The sequence below is a fragment of the Rutidosis leptorrhynchoides genome, chromosome 11 (genome assembly GCF_046630445.1).
Source record: "Rutidosis leptorrhynchoides isolate AG116_Rl617_1_P2 chromosome 11, CSIRO_AGI_Rlap_v1, whole genome shotgun sequence".
NCBI classification, from domain to species: Eukaryota; Viridiplantae; Streptophyta; class Magnoliopsida; order Asterales; family Asteraceae; genus Rutidosis; species Rutidosis leptorrhynchoides.
The window spans coordinates 390,613,233-390,630,995 of NC_092343.1; positions in this window are offsets into that span (position 1 = coordinate 390,613,233).

Genomic DNA, 17,763 nt, shown 5'->3' on the forward strand with positions numbered 1-17,763 from the left:
TTCAATGCCAACAAAAGATGTCGAAAAACATTCTTTTTTACAAAATAGATCAACTAACTTAAAAAAAAAAGAACGCTAAAAGAAGCAACTTTCACAAAAGGAACAACCCTTCAATGTTAGATGTCGAAAAAAATTCTTTTTTACATAATAGATCAAGACTTTTTTTTTTTACACGCATTCAAAACGGAGCACCCGGCGCGAAGCGAGGACTCCACAACTAGTTATAGCTATTTAATTTAATGTGTTTTTAATTAATCGATATGTTTAAGTTAGAAGTGGTATTTGCTGAGCATATTGTATGGTGTACGTGGAGATAAAATGAGAGTGTATGACCATTTTAGGAGTCATGGGGTAGTTTTACCTAGTTTTAGGGATAGTGGGTTAGTGCTAGTTGAATTGTATTGGCTATATAAGCCCTTTTATTTATGTGAATAATGAGTAATAGTGAACAAAATGTAGCCCATGTTTTTATTAGCTTTTTTCATTACTTTGCTAATAAACAAAGTAAACATAATTTTCATTCCGTAATATTTTTGTGTGAGTTAAGGGGCCTGTGTCCCAACAGTCTGAGTTGGTCATCGCCTTAAAAAGTTTATTTAAATTAATTAATAATCAATAGATCAATAGATTATAGATTAATTAATAAAAATAAATGGATAGTAGAATAAAAATAACACGTGATCAAACCATTACTTCGCTTGGAAATGCCTTTACTGAATATGAAACATTGACAGAAAAAACTAGCTTTTAACTTTTGTGTTTTTATAAGTTCTCACAATTCTGATTTTTACCTCTTTTACAGAAAATGACAAAAAGTCATTATAGGTACCGCTAGTATTGTTCACGATATTATGGCTGTTACTATTTTTGGTAAGCGAAACCGAGAAAACTCTTCTATAAACGAGCATATTTGCTCTTCCATAGAAGGTAAAACTTTGAGTAATCAAGCCTGTCAGGGACGAGCCTACCTTAGAGGCTATGGGGTCCTATGACCCCACATGTTTGAATTTTTTTTTTTAATAATTTATCCTTCAAATTGTTTAGGACACCACTAAATTTAAGTATAGGACCCCATATATTTTCAGGATTTATAGATTTTTGAAGGTAAATGACCACTAAAATACCCTTCAAACATAATTTGTAATAGAAAAAAATTTCGGGACCCCATTGAGTTTTGATCCTAGATTCGCCACTGAGGCCCGCTCGGGATCGGGTGAATCACGCATTATGTGCATCTCTAGTTACACTCTTTTTTGAACAATTTGACATAGCTAAGAATTAAACCCGGTCTTTATGCTTCATTAGAAAACTCGGTAAACACTCAGACAAGGCTGCATGATTTTATGGCTTTTAGTATAAACATAAACATATATATAATGTTTTGAGGAAGATACTTACATACCATATTAATGAAAACTTATCACTGATAAATATCACTTACTCGTGGTTTATTCCTCTTATTAAGGGTGGGGGCCGGGACACTTTAAAAGTAGGACCAAAAATATTTATTGTCACGACAAAAATATTAAAAACTATGGTTCTCTATATTAAATTTATGGGTAGATGGGTCAACCACAATTATACAAGTAAATGTTGATCATAGCATTTAGGACATATGGTAGTAGGCTTCACAATGTATATTGAGGTAGATAGATGCTCTCCCTCTTGTCACACTATGGGTAGGGGCACATTATAACAACTAGCTTAAGCAAGTTGCTGTAAATAGAAAGATAAGAAACAAAATAGATAATAGATTGAAAACAAGTGTTTTGGAATGAATTTCTTATGGTTACAACACTCCTTTAAATACAAGTTCAAAGTAGAAACAAGATGATTAGCACACACTTGCTACACTCATTAAAGCCATAAATCATTGAGACAAAGTGCCCATTAAACAAGAAAAGTAAAAGAAAAGCTAGAAAACCCGGAGTGGGAAAGTTGGTGAGTGACCAACTGGATACAGACATAGATGCGCCGCATCTATAGAGGATGCACCGCATCCTCTCCTTCTGACACGCAGCATCCAAGTGAAGCTCCACATCTAAAACTGTCGGGACATTTTTGGTGAAGAGATGCGCCGCATCAGTGAAGTGATGCGCCGCATTCAGGTGAATCACGCATATCGAAATCTTCAAAATTCGTACAAGACATAGGTTCACTTTTAGTGGCACTTAAATATTGCATTTCACTTTTAGTGACACTTTGCACTAACATTTTAATACTCCCCCTTAGTGCAAAATCCCGATCAACAATTCCCAACGCCATCCGAAATTTCATGAACTTGGCTTTCATTAGAGTTTTAGTAAAGATGTCGGCTACTTGAGCATTAGTCCTTACATTTGCTAGCTCGATCTCCCCGCTAAGAACCTTTTCACGAATAAAATGATATCTCATTTCAATATGCTTAGTACGTGCATGAAAAACTGGATTCGAAGCAAGCTTGATTGCACTTTCGTTGTCACATCTCAATTTGACAACATAATCTACTTTTTCAAGTATGTCACCAATCAATCTTCTTAACCAAATACATTCTTGAGCCGCAATTGTTGCAGCTATGTATTCCGCTTCCGTGCTATCTCAAAAAGTCTAAGTCTAGGCGCCTATCTCAAGTCACCTAAATCCCTTAGACCATGCTCTGATACCACTTGTAACAACCCAAACCAGACCACTATCGAACCCGCGGAAAATATCAAAAAAAAAATTTTTGTTTGTTCAGCTAATGGCGCGGCGCGCCAGAAGGCCGCGCGGCGCGCCGATCTGGTCTGTCCAAAAAGCCTTGAAATGCGAAAAAGATTGGCCACTTCCCGACATAATTAGACAAAACGCTTTTAACAACATATTCAAATATGTAAAACTAACACTATTCAAACATAAAATAAGTTTTACAAAGCGGGGCTCACATCGGCCGTTTTACGAGTTTAATACTAAATATGAGTTTCGACCATCAAAAGTTTAAGTACCAAACTACACTACGAGCATGGTGTTTGGGATTAAACTACCCAAGTCTCGGTCAAACTCCAAAAGCTAATATCCCAAAAGCGTTCTCTAACAACGACGGGATCTTTAATCCAAGATGATGCCCTTACCCTTGTCCACAACCGAACCTATAAAAAGGTAAACAACGAGAGGGTAAGCAAAGCTTAGTGAATGCAATAATTACACATACATATATATAACTCATCTATTTGCAATCACATTCACCAAAATACCTCATACGAACTTGTAACTTAATTAGCATGCCATCGTACCCAAAACACTTAACAAGTCGTACATTAACACAAAACTGCATTAGTATATACTCAACACAATGTATATATATATATATATACATATATATATATATATATACATATATATATATACATATATATATATATATATATATATATATATATATATATATATATATATATATAAAACAATATGCTAAATAATCGACAATCTCAATATGGTTAACCATAACGCTATGGTGCTGCCGGCTCGTGGTTCACACCATACGTATTTGAGTCATACTCTTTTATAGTGCTACCGGCTCGTGGTTCACACTTCGATGCTACCGGCTCGTGGTTCACGCCTCGTTTTATAGTGCTACCGGCTCGTGGTTCACACTCGATGCTACCGGCTCGTGGTTTACATCTATTTTTATAGTGCTACCGGCTCGTGGTTCACACTCGATGCTACCGGCTCGTGGTTCACATCTTATCGCACACATGTTATGGCACTACCGGCTCGATGGTTCATACCATAACACCCACAAATAAACACGTCATATACACATACGTATAATTACTCCACTCACCTCAAAATCTCTTGTGAAAGATAATCAAGCTCGGAAATCTTCAATGTAACGTACCTATTACATTATTCATAATATCAATCACAAACTCAAGTTGGTCAACCAACTAAAACTCCATTCTAGTATTATCTTGACCCATGGTGCAATTTCGACCCATTTACACCCTTAACCCTAATATTTGGGTTAACATCCCCAAAACCCTAATTATTTGCCAAGTTAGGTTTAAAACGCATTTCAACACAAGGTTTATGCATTACACAACAACATTAACTAACTTAGGTCCATTTTGACCAATTTGACCAAATTAAGGTCAACACACCTATTTCGGGTCATCCACCAACCCACACAACGCCCATTTACTTATCTCTAGGTGTGCTAGTAATTAACTAACTAATTTAAGCTCATAAACATCAATTAATACTTCAAAAAACCCTAGCTAATCATCTTTAGGTCTACATGACCCAAATTCACCCAAAACACCCAATTTACTAACAAAGTGGGTTTTAAGTTCACCATTAACCCTAACACTAACCCTTTCGTAAAATTAAATTAGGAAATCAAGATTAGAGCATACCACTACAATCAAAACGTAGCTACAGGATAGATGAACAACTTTAATGCTTGCACTTAGACCCGAAATCGGCTTCTTCTTCCTTGATTTGAGTTCTCTCACTCTAGAAAACCCTTTCTCTCACTAAATTAATTTGGAAGAAGTGAAGTAGGTGAAAATGGTGTTATGAGGCTCACCAAACTGAATCTAGAGCCTTAAAGTCGGCCCTTTAGTGAATTTACCAATTTGCCCTCAAAATATCTAATTAAAAGAGAAAGGAATCTGTCACAGACCAATGGCGCGGCACGCCAAAGGCCTGCGCGGCGCGCCACTCCCCCAGATCAGATTCTTTCTCCTTTTGAATATGTACAACAAAACCCCAACTTCAAGCATCTTATTTACGCTTATGTACACAACAAATATTTGGGTATTACAACTCTCCCCCACTTGAATCGGAGCGTGTCCTCGCGATCCAAGCCGCATGACAAGAAGGAAGATAAACTAACACGAATTCTTCGGGCTCCCACGTAAACTCGAAACCTTTACTCCGATGCCATTGAACCTTAAAAGTCCTCATTTCTTTATTTCTCAACCTTTTGACCTTTTCATCGAGTATGGTAATCAGCTCCTCAATATATTCTAACTTGTTGTTTAGCTCAATTTCGTCTAATGGTACCCAAGATGAATCATCCACAAGACACTTACGGAGATGGGAGACATGGAAAGTATTATGAATCCCCGCAAGCTCTTCGGGTAATTCCAAACGATACGCGACTTCACCAACACGAGCTAAAACCTTAAATGGCCCAATAAATCGAGGAGCTAACTTTTCCCATTTTCGAAATCGAATAATACCTTTCCATGGCGAAACTTTAAGCATCACCATGTCACCTTCTTGAAATTCGATCGTTCGTCTACGTTTATTGGCATACGACTTTTGTCTATCTTGAGCCTTCTTCAAGTGATCCCGAATAATATCAATCTTGTTTTTCGTCTCCAAAACCAAATCGGTACTCCCGATTTCTCTTTGACCAATTTCACCCCAACAAATCGGAGTTTGGCACCTCCGCCCATAAAGCATCTCGTAAGGTGGAATCCCGATACTAGTATGATAACTATTATTGTACGAGAATTCCACCAAAGTCTTTCTTTCCTATATCAGCGACACCCGTTCGCTCATCACATCTACTAGTTAGGGACTTTTTTCGCATCCTCCGGTACTTAACTCCCCCATTTAGGGCTTTAACCCCCTACTTTCACCGTCAGGATGATAACGCCCCGCGAAATTCCGACATTCCACAACGCCCATTACATTTTTCGGCATTGGTCATACTCAATAGTCCTTCCAAGGACTCACTATAAGATATTCGAACCTCGATCTTTCAAATCAGTTAAGTGTTGACGCCCGCTAAACACCACAATATACCACGGTTGTAACCTCGAGTTTCTCACCGGTACCCAAATCCAAAGTAATCATACCATCAAGTTACACTAGCAGGTATAAGGAGGCACCTGACGTTGTGTTATCCAACTCCAATTTCTAACACCGAGTCTCCAAAGACTCAACCCTTACGGGGTCTACTCCCGGTGTCAAACGTTACCTGACTACACGCGGTCACCCAAATCTAACGAACCTTACGGCTCAACGCCCATGACTTCCTAGCGACAACCGTTAGTCACTACCCACCCAGGCAGCATAGCTAGCCTATTTATCTTTCAACTCAACACTACGGAAGCGCTTGGAGCACCAAGGCTTACACCTCTCTAACCTTGTCATAACCATTAACCCGGTTACCTACATACATAAGGATAGTTAACCACCATGACTTTGTCCGCACACGAACGTGGTTAACGAAAATTCCTCTCGAACGGCATACCGCGTACGCCCCCAAAATCACAAAAGAAAAGAGTGGCCGTCAAGAGCGTACAACACTCGCCACACAATCACAAAACCGCCATCGAAATCGAACCGCCAATTAACATGTGTATATACCTCATAGTATGTTATTATCGTCAAGCGTACTACCACACTCTGGTTACGGCCTAATTGGTTTTACCATAAGTTCAACATAACAATTGGGACTACGCCCTACATGGTCTCATCACTATACGCTCGGTTAAGTTCTCACGGCTACACCAAATCAAAACCCAACACTCTCGATAAAACAATCACACGTCATGTACTCTCACATGGTGATATAACACCCGATGCATACTAACCCAATAACACGCGGACACAAGCAATTAGTTGTTAAATTCACATACGAGCAACAATACACACACAATCTACAAAGCCTACGGGTCTCACTCGAACGAGCTTAATGACCCAAAACCACAACCACCTCGTAAAAGAGAGACGAGGTTCACCCATCTTGCATCTCATAACACGCACATCACCAAACTTTGCTCCACCCTTGAGCATACGAAGGATTTCGGATTATCAATTGCTACTTAACCGAAGCACTTACCTAACCATACGAGTATTACTCTAGCAATCATCGAGTTGCTATCGCTTGTAACTTCCACACCGCCACTAGAACACCTATGGGTTTCTTGCCGATACCCTATGTTCGATGTAACTGTAACACCATCGGAGTCGAATACCACGCTAGTAGGTATGAAAGAGACACCTAATGTTGGGTCCCATAGACTCCATTACCAACATTCGTCTAGATCAAACACTTTGTCTTAACGGTTTCATCAACTTCCACACGAAAGCGAACACGCTTAACATCCGAAAACCAAGGCCCGTCTCCATGGCTTGGTAGAAACATTTTCCCAAACACTAAGGAATGCTTGGTTGCACCAAGTCTTACGCCCTAAATTCGTCAATCCGACTCCAATGTAGGGTAATTCCATTAGGAATGCTACCCGTAACAATACCACGTATTTGCACTAATGCATTCGTCCCCAAGTCGCATTCTCATGAGTCAATGACTCAAGCGCTACCCTAGTGCACCATCATCGTAATTTCTAACCCCGCACTTATATGGGTACTATTGAAACATACGTTCACTCGAGACTAATTAGGTTTTGTAACGAGACTTAAGTCTCAACTTCATAACCGAATACATCGGCACACAACAAATAATAATAAGGCATATTTGCATCAAAATGAAAGTACCTGAAGCAGTATCGCTGGACTTCTGTGCTTCACTACCCATCAAGTAGTCGCGCTCTAATCTCTTAACCCGATCAGCAAACTATTCAGAACACTCTGACCTTTTGTGTCTCTCCGCCTGGCATATAAAGCACCTGATCGTGCTCAAAGGTACACCCGTACAATCCCATGCCAAATGGCCTCGTTGCAGACAATTATAACATGTAGGCACGAAACCTCGTAACTCCTTAGTCTGATTACTAGCCCGATCGGGACACTCAGACCTTTGGTGCCCTTCCTTCCGACAATAAAAACATACAGTTTTTCCCGACGGACATTCACAAGACTTATGTCCCCGTTGCCCACAATTGTAACACTTCAACCCACTGGAGCCCGACACTCCCTTCCTCATGCTACTAGCTGCCTCAATTACACCTCTACTTTGATCAATAAACAATTCGGGACACTCTGACCTTCGGTGCCCCTCTTTATGACAATGGTAGCACATTCCGTTATCACTCCTCGGCAACGTGCACTCCCATATCTTGTGGCCCCTAACACCACAATTGAAAGATTTAGATGTGCAACCTTCCTTACTCTTCTTTTTCACATTCCCGACGGCCTTTAGACGTCCCTCTCTTCCTATTGCCCGGAGCACCATGTGGCTCTAGCCTTGCAAGTACTTCTTCTTCACCACTACCTTGAGGTTTGGAGAACCTCTTCTCAAACTCTTCCCTTACAACCTTAGTCACTTGGTCTCGGACCATCTCGGTTACTCGTCCTTCGATTGACTCCTTGACTACTTGACTAACTCCATTGGCGAAACCAAAGACGCATTGTTCAATCGCGGCTTCAACCATTATCGTTAACTCGTTCCTCCTTTCATGAGTAGGCTCTTCCGTTCCGTACCCATCTTCCGTCTTCATTCTTAAGAAATGAAATAGATTAAACAACGAAACGAAAAGACATAACACGCATGTATATATACATATACACCACACTACCCCATCTTGCTCAAAAATCATCGTACATCGCTTGTTTGACACGATTTGAACCCGTAACAATGGTAGCTAATCATTGTTACGCGAGCACATCGCATTAACTCACTAGTACCACGTCTATCTCGTTTGACGATTTCAAATACTTCACAAAACAATAGCGCATGATTAGTTCACATAAACCTATGCACTAACCAAAACCCGATCCGACCCAAAGTCCTACAAGTCCCGCATAACGCGCACACAAAAAGTCTAAGTCTAGACGCCTATCTCAAGTCACCTAAATCCCTTAGACCATGCTCTGATACCACTTGTAACAACCCAAACCAGACCACCATCGAACCCGCGGAAAATATCAAAAAAAAAAAATTTGTTTGTTCAGCTAATGGAGCGGCGCGCCAGAAGGCCGCGCGGCGCGCCGATCTGGTCTGTCCAAAAAGCCTTGAAATGCAAAAAAGTTTGGCCACTTCCCGACATAATTAGACAAAACGCTTTTAACAACATATTCAAATATGTAAAACTAACACTATTCAAACATAAAATAAGTTTTACAAAGCGGGGCCCACATCGGCCGTTTTACGAGTTTAATATTAAATATGAGTTTCGACCATCAAAAGTTTAAGTACCAAACTACACTACGAGCATGGTTTTTGGGATTAAACTACCCAAGTCTCGGTCAAACTCCAAAAGCTAATATCCCAAAAGCGTTCTCTAACAACGACGGGATCTTTAATCCAAGATGATGCCCTTACCCTTGTCCACAACCCAACCTATAAAAAGGTAAACAACGAGAGGGTAAGCAGAGCTTAGTGAATGCAATAATTACACATACATATATATAACTCATCTATTTGCAATCACATTCACCAAAATACCTCATACGAACTTGTAACTTAATTAGCATGCCATCGTACCCAAAACACTTAACAAGTCGTACATTAACACAAAACCGCATTAGCATATACTCAACACAATGTATATATATATATAAACAATATGCTAAATAATCGATAATCTCAATATGGTTAACCATAACGCTATGGTGCTACCGGCTCGTGGTTCACACCATACGTATTTGAGTCATACTCTTTTATAGTGCTACCGGCTCGTGGTTCACACTTCGACGCTACCGGATCGTGGTTCACGCCTCGTTTTATAGTGCTACCGGCTCGTGGTTCACACTCGATGCTACCGGCTCGTGGTTCACATCTATTTTTATAGTGCTACCGGCTCGTGGTTCACACTCGATGCTACCGGCTCGTGGTTCACATCTTATCGCACACATGTTATGGCACTACCGGCTCGATGGTTCATACCATAACACCCACAAATAAACGCGTCATATACACATACGTATAATTACTCCACTCACCTCAAAATCTCTTGTGAAAGATAATCAAGCTCAGAAATCTTTAATGTAACGTACCTATTATATTATTCATAATATCAATCACAAACTCAAGTTGGTCAACCAACTAAAACTCCATTCTAGTGTTATCTTGACACATGGTGCAATTTCGACCCATTTACACCCTTAACCCTAATATTTGGGTTAACATCCCCAAAACCCTAATCATTTGCCAAGTTAGGTTTAAAACACATTTCAACACAAGGTTTATGCATTACATAACAACATTAACTAACTTAGGTCCATTTTGACCCATTTGACCAAATTAAGGTCAACACACCCATTTCGGGTCATCCACCAACCCACACAATGCCCATTTACTTATCTCTAGGTGTGCTAGTAATTAACTAACTAATTTAAGCTCATAAACATCAATTAATACTTCGAAAAACCCTAGTTAATCATCTTTAGGTCTACATGACCTAAATTCACCCAAAACACCCAATTTACTAACAAAGTGGGTTTTAAGTTCACCATTAACCCTAACACTAACCCTTTCACAAAATTAAATTAGGAAATCAAGATTAGAGCATACCACTACAATCAAAACGTAGCTAGAGGATAGATGAACATCTTTAATGCTTGCACTTAGACCCGAAATCGGCTTCTTCTTCCTTGATTTGAGTTCTCTCACTCTAGAAAACCCTTTCTCTCACTAAATTAATTTGGAAGAAGTGAAGTAGGTGAAAATGGTGTTATGAGGCTCACCAAACTGAATCTAGAGCCTTAAAGTCAGCCCTTTAGTGAATTTACCAATTTGCCCTCAAAATATATAATTAAAAGAGAAAGGAATCTGTCACAGACCAATGGCGCGGCGCGCCAAAGGCCTGCGCGGCACGCCACTCCCCCAAATCAGATTCTTTCTCATTTTGAATATGTACAACAAAACCCCAACTTCAAGCATCTTATTTACGCTTTTGTACACAACAAATATTTGGGTCTTACACTAGCTCAAAAGATGATTTTTGTGTACCTAGCCAAGATGGTAACCGATTAGACACATGACAAGCACATTGAAGTGCTTCCGTCCATAGCTCCCTAGGCAACCCTTTGTCATGTAACCAAGATAAGCATATTGAAACAAGGTAAGCAATCTTTCTTTCCGCAACACCATTTTGTTGAGGGGTGTCCGGACAAGTCATTTGGCGAGAAATACGATTAGCTTTGCAATAAGTAAAGAAATTGATGTGTGCGAGGTGGTGTATAAAATAGTTATATTTTTACAAGGAAATACTATTAAATACGATACAATTTTGCACAAGATATTTATTTATTTATAGAGTGTATATACCTAAACCTTGCTACAACACTTATAGGCAGTGTACCTAATCGTACAGTAGTGTAGTTTTTAGTAAGTCCGGTTCGTTCCACAGGGATTTTTTAAACAAGCTTAACGCTATATTTTTAACTTATAATTGTAAAAATATAAAAATATATATATAAGTAGTATTATTATTATAAAAGGGGGTTTTTACCGTTTAATGACCGGTTTGTCGATTTTAAAACTTTAGTCACAGTTAAAACCTAATGTAAAATATTAAAAATAAATATAACTTAATTTAAAGCGTAAAGTAAATAACGATAATGATATTGCGATAAATAAAAGTGCGATAAAATAAAATTGCGATAATTAAAGAGAACGATAATTAGAAGTGTAATTAAATACGATGACAGTAAATAAAAGTGCGATAATTAAAAGTGCAATTAAATATGAAATAAAGGAATTATGCTTATTTAAACTTCCGTAATCATGATGTTTGACGTGTTGATTTTTAGTTTATTCCCATGGGTTAATTGTTCTTTGTCCTGGATTATTTGATATGTCCATACGGATTTGTCCATAATAGTCCATCAGTCATAATCATAAAATGCGGAAGTCTTCGTCAAATTATTCTTATTCCCGAAATCAAATATTCCAACTAATTGGGGATTCGAATTGTAACAAGGTCTTAATACTTTGTTTAATGAATACACCAGGTTATCGACTGCGTGTAGTCCAAGGTTTTACTACTTTGTTAACAATTACACCAATTACCCTTGAATGTAATCCACCCCTATTTCAACAAGTCTATTAACTATTAATCCATTCCCGTGTCCGGTAAAATGAACAATTATTGGTATTTATAGATATCCCGCCCACCGTGCCAAGTCAAGCGTATGTGGTTATATATAAATACGTCAAATTATAAGTCTATATGTTAAATCAACGAGGTATCATTTAGTTAATATAAAACTCATTAATAGCCCATAGTCTAATTTCCACAAGTGTCATTCTTTTATCCAAACCCCAATTATGGTCCAAAGCCCAATTACCCAATTTTAATATTTAGCCCAACATCATGATTATTTCGGCATTAAATAAGCATAATAATAACTTAGCTACGAGACATTAATTTAAAAATAACATTAACCATAACTTACAGTGATTAAAAATAGCGTAGCGTTACACGGACAGAATTTCGACTTACACCCTTACAACATTCGCTAACATACCCTTATTATTAGAATTAAAATTAAAATTAAAATTATAATATATATATATATATATATATATATATATATATATATATATATATATATATATATATATATATATATATATATTATACGTGATAGATAGAGAGATAGGATGGATATAAACTGAGCCAAAACCGCGAAATTTATAGCATGTGGCCTGTCACCTACTTCCATGCGATCGCATGGAAAATGTGCTTCCAGGCCATCACTTTTTCCAGCTCAGGTTACTTTGTTTTCTTTCTTGCCGACGGATTTAATAAATAAATATAATATAAAAATAATTTTAAGAATTATTTAAATATTATATTATATTTATGTGCATAGTTGACTTGTAATTTTTAGTCCGTTGCGTCGAGTGTTGAGAGTTAACTCTGGTCCCGGTTCCGGTTTTTCGAACGTCCTTGCGTACAATTTAATATCTTGTATTTTGCGTTTCACGTCTTGTACTCTTATAATTTTGAGACGTTTCTCATCAATAATTGGAACCACTTTGATTGTATTTTGTACTTTTGAGCTTTTTGGTCGTTTGCGTCTTCAAATCGTCGAGTCTGTCTTTTGTCTTCACCTTTTATTATTTAAACGAATTTCACTTGTAAATAGAACAATTGCAACTAAAAGCTTTTCTTTCTTGAGGGATAATGCTATGAAATATATGTTCGTTTTTAGCATTATCAAATATTCCCACACTTGAGCGTTGCTTGTCCTCAAGCAATATAGTCTTGAAATAAAAATACTAGAATCACTTCTTTATTCTTCACACTTTGTACATCAGTGATTTCTATACGGCGGTATGAACAATGGTAGTAACGATGTAGTTTACAGTCCCACATGACTATAAAAATTTAGATCCTTTAAGGAAATTGGATCTTTATGAAAACATTTGATCTTTTTGAAAATTCAATCTAGCTTTTACCCTAGATAAGTTTTCCGGAATAACCCTTCACCGGTTTTTGTAAAATGTTTTTGTGGGTTTGGTGGGTTTCAGTTTTTAAAATTTAGCTCAAAACTTGCGGTTTTGTGTCACCCACTTGCTAACCTTGTATTAGGAAAGCAACACGTCCAGTATACTTGCTCCATATATTACCTTTCGGTAAACTACCGTCCGGTTGTAAAGGAAAGCGTTGAACAAGAAACTGTTAAGGCAATGTCCCCTGACATGCTTTTAATTATGGTCTATAACGTGTCGGATGCAATTACTATCCTCTGTAGGAGCAATAGTAAAGCTCACCCTTATGGTTTTTTGGTCTGTCACAAGGTCCTGTATTTGACCATGCTATGCAACCACCGTTCTTACGGTTGATACCCGATTTGGTTCAGGTGACCTAATGAATTCCAGGTGAATTCCTAGGATTTTACGTTCAATGGTAATGAACGCATTAAAAATGGGTTTTTCAGAAAATAAATCGGTTTGTAATTTTGATCAAAATATTTTCTCGTTCAAGATCGAGTTTAGATATCATCGAATTCTATGAGTTTGTAATTCTCAATCTTTAAGGTCAATCTCTAGGATTGAGTAATATCAGGCTTAAAAGCTGATTTTTAATCTTTAAGGAGATTATCCTTTTCTGAGGGTCTGATTCATTAGTCTTATCAAGCTAATTTGCACGGCGTCCTCCCCATTTTACGAGACAGATCCTCTCATGGTTAGGATAAGTCTGACCACTTGGCGACCCTGTTTGATGCTGAGGTCCGTGGATTTCCAGCTGATTTTCGAGAAAACTTTTCAAGGTTTTTCGTAGACTCTACAACTGGTCTGGACGACAACTTCTTGACCTAAATCATGAAGCGCGTGTATTTTTTGGAAGACTTTACTTCCTTTTAATGATGGAATTGATTCATTATGTAGATCCATTTATTCTTTTCAAAAGTATTACCATAAATCGGGTAAAACTGATTATTTTCGTTCAAAACAAAAGTATCTTCAATTATTTGTACAAAAATAGGTGATATATACTTTGAATAACTTGGTAAATATTTTTCACACATGGCTTTTATTTTCTTTTCTTTGCCTTTTTGTTTTCCTCTATTCCATTTTTAAATGAATTCTAATATTTTGGGTTGTTTCTCAATTTATGTCCTTTCCGAGGTAACAATAATTTCGGTGTTAACACCTAGTTTTATCGTTCATAAATATGTATAAACATGATTTTGAGTTCATTTAATTGAAAATTTTGAAAAATTTTACTAGAATTGGGTAGTAAGTATATAAGACTAGGGTTGTTCTTTATTATTAGAGAGCACTAGATTCTAAAACAACTACTGCGTTACTAGCATTTTAATGGTAACCAAGTGTTTAAATTAAAAATTTTAAAAATCCGAAAGAATTTAACCCCTTCCCACACTTAAAATCTTGCAATGTCCTCATTTGCAAGAAATCAGTAACAATTTAAATTATTGAGGGTGATTAGCTTATAAAAATTATTAAATTTTACCAAAGTTTTCAAACATATTGGCGTTTGTTTGCTGAATGATAAATGGTGCACATCATTTGTTCATTCCGTCTTGTTGTTACATCACATTTGTTTTTCGTTTTGTCGTCAAAATTAGTAGCTTTTGCTGAACTTAATGCCAGTCTTTGAAAATGCGCTGTTTTACCCTATTGTGTACAATTGACAATATACATACATACAATACAAATATAAACAAGCATGGTAATTTGAAATGGGACTTAAAATCCCTCTTTCAAATCAAATATGAAATATTAGTACAAAATAATAAAAATATTAAACAATACATAAAAGTATCAAAATATAATGTGTTTAAACATAAATAAATAGAAATAATAAAAAGATAAAAATCATAAAAATTACTAACAGGAACTATATCAATCTGGATAGGGGTTCCAGTTCATATCGTCGTCCGGGTTCCATGGTTGGTTATAGGTGTACTGGTAGGCCTGGTTAGGGTTGTAGAGAGTATATGGTGGTCTCATCTCGGGCTGGTGTGGAGGATAGTAAGCGGGTCGGGTCGGAACGTAGTGATCCTGAAGTGACAGCCGGCTCATAATCTGTCGCTGATGATAGTCCCATCTATCATGCTGTCGTTGCCTGGAATGCTCGTAATCATTCCAGGCTTGCCACTGCTCCATTCGACTAAATCTTTCCCCGTTTGTCATATCTACCTCATCTACACGCTGGTAGACGTCAGTCATAGCCTCCCTAATGACATCCCTAATGTCATCCGCTTCCTCCATTTCCTCATCTGAAACTCTCTCTACCTGAGGATGACTACCTTCATAGGGTACTGCCTGGTTGCGTCTGCTCTTTAATACCTTAGCACCCTGATAGACCTTCAATCCTAAAGGCTCAACCTGTTCCCTACATTCCAAAAGTGGACCCCCTTGGTTCCTATCTACACCCAAATACTCTCCAATGAGAGTAACAAAAATACCTCCTCCTATAATCCCCCCTTCCTGTATTCCTTCAACCATCTTAGACAAATAAAAACCAACACAGTAGGGGATATTAACAAAGCTTCTTGGGTCTCGAATACACTTTAGGTAAAATAAATCATATAAGGTAATTTTCTCCTTGTTGTGACCTCTCTGTGTAATCGAGTTAGCTAAAAATCTATGAATTATACGAAGCTCGGCTTTGTTAATATGTAAGTAGGAGTGTTTTCCTCCCAGCGTAAAAACATTATAGTTTGACATACGCCTCCAGACTGCGTTCGCGTCAAAATTCCTATCTACCCTTTCACCATGATAAATCAAATTCATACAATCGGGTAGTAGTAATTCACCAGGAGTATATATCTGTAAAGCCCTGGCCATGTCCAGCATGGACATCCTGTACATCCTACGGCCAAGTATAAACCTAAGAAAACTTCTATCATCTAACCTATCTACATCTGCATTTAATGTTATAGTACTCATCAACTCAACACACCATTCCTTATATACAGGTCTACGGATGGTGAATAAACGTTCCCAATCATGAAAAGAAGAACTGCCATACCTTTGGATCAGATGCTCCCTAACCGAGTTAGCTAGTTGGACCCTTTCCAAAGGATCCCAATCGATTACCCTTGGCACTTCTATATTTTTCGGTAGCAGTTTGAATTTGTTACTTTGATATGCCGGGTAATCCCTCCAGCTTCTATCGAATCTCAGATTAGGATGCAACGTGTGTTCAGGAATTATTGGGTATTCTACTGGTAGATGCATCGGAAATACTGTGAAGGCATCAACAAATTGTAGCGGATCGTAATAAGGTACGTGTTGATCAGGTTGTTGTTGTGGTTCCTGTTGTTGTTCCGGTTCAGGTTCATATTGCATTTCTGGTTCAGGTTCTGGAGCAGGTCGTCTAGATGATGATGATGAACCTCCAGTTTCAGTATTAGTAAATCTCTGTGAGATAGAATTCTCAGTGACCTGCTTTAGCCCACTCATAAGATAGTCGGACTAATTGATTTTCCATAGCTACATAGGCATAACCTCGAGTATTCAACGATTTTTCTTTGAAACATATGAATGGTCCTTCTCTGCATAAAGTAACAAATTCTGCATTTGAATATGTTTGATTCGTCGAGCATTTTCCTTCGTGTGACCATTTTCCGCATTTGTGACATCTTTCAAGGTGTCGTGCTCTTCTTTTCGCTGCGGATTTTGATTTTCCTTTACCATAATGTAACTTATTATGATCGTTTCTGAGTTCTTTTCTTACTCCGTCCAATTTGGCTCTTATTACTGATACCAGGTCACTCGAGAGTGTGTCATTATTATGTTTAGTGATCAAAGCGTGTAGCATTAGACCATGGTTTAGTTCACAGGAATTCTTCATCTCGTAAAACCTAAAAAAATAAAAATTCAGAATGTGGGGAGAAGACTAGTTCTTTAGGGTCTGCTAGGGAAAGACCATTTGGATTCCATTCTCGAGAACTACACGAAAACAGAATATCTAACTCTAACAGAAATACATATTACCCTTTTAAAGACTCGAATTTTCCCACACTTAGTTAGATGTGGTGTTGAAATTGTGATTAAATTTGTTTTCAACTTCCATCGGATCATGTACGTAATGTTTAACTCTGTGACCATTAACTTTAAATTCAATCCCATTTGAATTTATTAACTCTATTGTTCCATATGGGAAAACTCTTTTGACTATGAATGGTCCAGACCATCTTGATTTCAATTTTCCAGGAAATAGCTTGAATCGTGAATTGAAAAGAAGAACTCTGTCTCCTTCCTTAAATTCTTTTGAACTTCTGATTCTTTTATCATGCCATTTCTTCGTTCTTTCCTTATAGATTAACGAATTTTCATATGCTTCATGTCTTAATTCTTCTAATTCGTTTAGTTGACTTAATCGTAGACGTCCGACTTCATGTAAATCAAGATTACATGTCTTCAAAGCCCAAAATGCTTTGTCTTCAATTTCTACTGGAAGATGA